The sequence below is a fragment of the Mustela nivalis genome (assembly GCF_964662115.1).
Source record: "Mustela nivalis genome assembly, chromosome: 7".
Classification (NCBI taxonomy): Eukaryota; Metazoa; Chordata; class Mammalia; order Carnivora; family Mustelidae; genus Mustela; species Mustela nivalis.
In genome coordinates this window covers 85,122,609-85,128,124 of record NC_139026.1, presented here as the reverse complement: position 1 = coordinate 85,128,124, position 5,516 = coordinate 85,122,609, and the positions used below count along the sequence as shown (strand labels likewise).

Genomic DNA, 5,516 nt, shown 5'->3' with positions numbered 1-5,516 from the left:
TCTGAAAAACCTCTTGGTGGATACATTTTAGATGGGAAAGAAGGGCTCCTGCTGAATTTCTCAATCCACCCAAAGCTCATTTAAAGGTTTTGTTCTTGGTTCTCTGTAAGATTCCCCAGATTTAACCTTGTCTTCACTTTTGTAAGGTGGCTGAGAAAGTGGGAAAGGAAGAGGTCAGATTTGGGTAGCATCGGGGTCTCCCCCATCTTCCTGCTCTCCTCTCTCTCCCCCTCCCCAGGTACAGATGGGGCTGCAGAAAATGTTCATTTCTTCCTCGCCTTACACGAAAACAGGTTTTGAGAAAGCAATCAGTGGATCAACAGTCTATCACGGTAGAATTATTGATTTGTGCCTTTGTTTCTCTTAATATTTTAGGGCATTTAATATCTCCTGTGACATGAGTTCATGAAAATGACCGAAACAGATTTGGCAGTTCCTTTTACCAAGCCCTGTTCTTATTGTTTTCTGGGAGGTAGGTATGACAGTTATCTCCATTCTACCCATGAGGAAACTGACCCACGAAGAGGTTAGGTAATTTACTCAAAGCTGTCCAGCTAGGAAGTGGCAACGCTAAGTTAGGAAGCCTCATCCTTTGGCTTAAAGATGTGTGCTCTTACTCACTGACCTCCTCTACCCTTCAGAAATGAAGGCATTTTTCCAAATCTCACAATTACAGCTAGATTACTTTGGAGTCTTACACTTGACTCTGTACTTGGATTCATGTTGAAGCATGGATTACTTCCAAAACACCAAATGGGTTCCAAGTAATTATCATTGTATAAGTAGCAAAGTCTGATGTGCAATGTAGACACTCAAACAACATGGGTGCCCTGACTGCAACTGATGGAGGCCTGGCTTTCCACAAAGCTGAAATTGTGCGGCCAAAGTTTCTTTCAGGGGAATCATGGCAGCTTTCGGAGTAGTTGATCATACACTTTAGAACTTGAAAGGGGACCTTATGGATGACTTCGCTCAACCTCTGAGAGGCTCAGTGACTTGTCCAAGGCTTTGCTAGTGGAGTTATAATTTGAATCCAAGGGTCTCAGATTCCCAGTTCCAAGCGCAGAGCTCTTTATAACAAAGTTTTCGCGGCTATACAATAAATTTCTCTTTCTTCTCAGCCCCCTTCCAGGGCCTTCTGAATTAAAGAGTTAAAAATAATTGAGACGTTTCCCTTCGTGTGAACTTAACAGGTCCTCACATACTTCATTAGACTATGTGCCTTTCCTGAGTTCCTTCTGTTAGTGATCAAATAAAATATTTCAGGTATGTGTCAAAAAGGCAAAGGGTCTGAGTTTACCAACTTGCAGACTAACTAGTTTACCTGCCATGGTCTCATGGATGTTGGTGGAAGACATCAGACTCTCACATCACAGGCAAAGAATAGTTTATTTTTCATGACACCAGTCCAAGTCAGAATATTAGCATTTGTGCCCCAGTTCCCGAAGCCCTAGCCTCCAGAGAGCAACAGGAAAAAGCCTGATGATGCCTTCACATGCAGCGGGTTCTGTTACAGGAAAGGAACTTGGACTTGAATCTTTTATGATGGGCAGTCAACACACCTGGTCTTCCCGCCAGAGACATTATATTTATTATACTGGACAGCAAACATATCTGTCCTTTTCTCTAGTGAGAAACCCTAACTCTGTCTGTCAAGGTTGTTCTTTATACAAACATCCTTGAAAAGTTAGTTCATAAACAAAGGTAGTCAGTGTCTCTGTTTATAAGATGTGCAGAGAATCACTGAGACTACAGGCCTGAGATCCATGGAGAATTGCCTCCCAACAGCATGAATCTTTAACAACTTAGCCCTCTTCAAGTCACCGAATATTATGGAAAAGTGTCTACAGTAACTGAATTACTTGATAATCAGACATCAGTTTCAGTATTATTTCCATAAAACTTTGCAGCAAGAAAGCCGCTTTTTGACCCAATCCAGATAAATAACTCAATACTAATGAGAGCATTCTGATCATTTTTTAAATTATGGGTAAACATTTTTTGCCTAAGTATTTCATTCCTTCAAAGAAAGAGAAAATTTTTCTTCCACCCATAAATGCATGAAATATTTGCTTGTTTGGGAAGTGAAATGGAGGAAGCCAGGCCAGTGATAACCCCACTTCTTAGTCACAGTAAGAGCAGCATCTGTTTTCAACGACAGTCTGGCACGGGTGAGGTGTTGCCAAGCGCAAATGTACAAATAACCCCCATTATGGAGCTTGTTTATGTTGGTACAATTTTCCTTTATAAGAGATACTATCATAAGTACTAAAAGTTTATGCATACTATGTAAATGGTTTTCTGATTAGAACTGCTGCCATTTATGCCACAGTTTTTCTCTTTCCTAGTTATGAATAATACCAGCTACCATTTGTCATTTTCTTAATATTCAGATACTTTGCATATTTTATCTCATTTGAATTTTAATTGAGGTATATGAAGGAACAGAGACACACACAGCTACAGATAGGGGAGCCGGGATCCAAGATTTATATTTCTGTTACATTACTCTGGCTTACTATTAGCGAGGCTGCCACTTGGCCTGGGATATGGATATCAAGGAGACCTCGAAGCAGTTGCTAAGTCCCTTGCCTTAGTTCCCTTCACTTGGGCATGTTGGCATTCTCGCCCATGCTCGCTTCCCCACAACTCAGGGATGTCATGGACTCTTAGAAGTGGAAGAGAACCCAAGAGTCCATTCTATAGCCTCCCCAATGGATGTCCATATGTTTTCTCCTTCAGTGCTTCCTTTGTTGGAAGCACTTACAATTAGAAATTTAAAAAATCTTGCCCAATTCTGTTGCTTTCTATTTTGCACACATTGTTTTAAGGCTGCTTTTCAGTCAACTTTCTCTTCCAGAATGATCTCTTCTGGATTTCAAGAAAAATATTTCCTGAGAAACATTAATAATCGAGGAGGCAATAATCTAGAAGGGCAATAATCTAGGAGGTTTATATAGTTATAACTTTAAATATATTGTTAAATACTAGGCTGTAGTCACTTACTTCTTAAGCACTGATTAAGGCTAAATCATGCCAATAAATCACTTTAAATCATTTGCCACGGGAAGGATTTGGAGCCAACTTAATGAAATGCTTATTGGGGCTAATCCATCTTCTATCATGCCTCTAACAACGTTGTTAAAGTTCGCAGTTTCAGCAGAAACCCAATATTGAATAAAGATTGGATGAGCATTTTTAAATGCTTCATGGAGACATTGTCACTCTTATTTTCATTTACCCATTAAACTACCTTGCAGGCTTGATCGATGATCTGATAAGTGATTGTTCTTCCCCAAAGACTGCTCATAGTCTTTCTTTTTGTGGCCTTTAGCCTCTGGCCCATCTACTCTTTCAGGCAGAGTGATTTTTAAAAGAAATTCCAACTCAAATAGGCTTCATTTCCTCAGACCCAGAACGAAGTATTAATTAAAACTTTCAAAACTCTTATTTAGGAAAACTTTTTTTTTTCTTTTATGCTTCAGAATTATATCAGGTATTTGTGTTGTTGTTTTTTCTTTTTTTTGTATTTGAGGCCATTGTAGAGGATTGAATAGTGTCCCCTGAAAATTCACGTCCACCCAGAACCTCAAAATGTGACCTTTTTGGAAATGTGTAGATGTAATTGGTTAAGGGTCTCAAGATGAAATCATTCCAGATTTAGTCTGGGCCCTCAATCCTACAACTGTTTTGTTTGTTTGTTTGTTTGTTTTTTAATAAGGAGAGGAGAAGACACAGGAAGACAGAGAAAAGGATATGTGGAGACAGAGGCAGAGATTGGAGATACGGGTCTACAAACAAAGAAAACACCAAGGATTGTCAGTAATCACCAGAAGCTAGTAGAGAAGCATGGAATAATTTTTCCCTCAATACCAACGTTGATGACACCTTGATTTCAGACTTCAAGCCTCCAGAACTATGAAAGAATAAGTATCTATTATTTGAAACCACCAAGTTTGTAATAGTTTGCTACAGCAGTCTTAGGAAACTGAGACAACACTGTAACGACAATGTAATACCGAAAAGGCTTGTTTGTTGTTAAGTGGTGTCCTAATCAAATGAGATCCATTAAGAAAAGTAAAAAAGATTGGATGCAAGATGTTACAGATCTGGAAATAGGCTGCTGCTAGTATTGCTTTAATTTAAAAACATTATTCTTCATGAAGAGCCTGTGAAGACAAAAGGACTGCTTGGCTTGCTCTCTGATATCCTCCCCAGCTCTGGTCACATGGTATTGAAGTTATTTGTCTTTCCCAAGGACCCTTTCCTAGTCTCAGATGAGACGCTGTGTCCTAGCAGAGGCACTGGCACATGGTTAAGTCACAGTAAGTGATCAATAGATAGGCAACTGGGATAGCTGGTCATCCTAGCACAGTCCTTGTGTACTCCTGTTTTTCTTGCATAATTATTAATAGTGTCCTCTATTTTCAGAAGTGTCCCGTTTGGACAAAAAGCTACATGGTCATGCTATCAATAGATGCTTATTACATATATGGAGCAGATGACTTTGAAGATTCTGTTGTGAAGTTAGACAAAATGGCAAAGCTAATTTTTTCCTTATCTTTACTGATTTTTATGGTAAAATTCATATTTGTGGTTAATACATCAATAGTGATCATATTAAAATGAGTCAGATCATATGTTTTCACTGCTCAAAATTCTTTCATGCCTCCCTATCTGACTCAGGCTAACAGCCAAATGATCTGACCCATTTCCTCCCTGATCCATTGCCTGGGGTCTAGTCCAATTGTCCTCCTTGTGGATACACAAACACATAAATATGTTTCTGAACCAGAGGATTTGCACTCATTGCTGATAAACATGTCAAAATTTGTGGAATATAGTTAAGTTAGTATTCAGGTAAGAACAGACTAAAAAATATCTACACTAAAATAAGAAGATAGAAAATTAATGGCCTCAGATTAAAAATCAGCAGGAACAAAACCCTAAATCATTCCAAAGACAGTAAAATAAAGGAAATAATACTGATAAATTAAAAAATTAATGAAATAAATCCTATAGAGATGATCAACACAGAAGTGGCTATTTGAGAAGACTAAAAATTCTGGCAATTTTGATCAAGAAAAAAGATAGAGGAGAAGGGAGGTGAGGGAAATTGGAAGGGGAGGTGAACCATGAAAGACTATGGACTCTGAAAAACAATCTGAGGGTTTTGAAGGGGTGGGGGGCGGGAGGTTGGGGGAACCAGGTGGTGGGTATTAAGGAGGGCACCGATTTCATGGAGCACTGGGTGTGGTGCAAAAACAATGAATACTGTTACCCTGAAAAGAAATAAAAATAAATAAATAAATAAATAAGATAGAAAGTATAAGTTAATAATATTAGGCATGAAGAAGAGTAAATTCTTTTAGGAATTTTTTTAAAAAAGAGTTTTTATTTTTAAGTAATCTCTTCACACAATGTAGGGCTCGAACTTACAACTCTTAAGATCAAGAGCTGCACATTCCACTGACTCAGCCAACCAGGCACCCCAGGGATTTTTAGATTATAGAGAA

General features: G+C 38.6%; 1 long non-coding RNA gene across 1 annotated transcript; it reads left to right on the top strand.

Moving 5' to 3' along the window:
* Positions 1 to 375: 375 nt before the first annotated feature.
* LOC309870495 lies at positions 376 to 4,640 on the top strand. Its single transcript, XR_014314621.1, has 2 exons — positions 376 to 472; positions 3,722 to 4,640. It is a non-coding gene; the product is annotated as an uncharacterized lncRNA (long non-coding RNA).
* Positions 4,641 to 5,516: the final 876 nt, after the last annotated feature.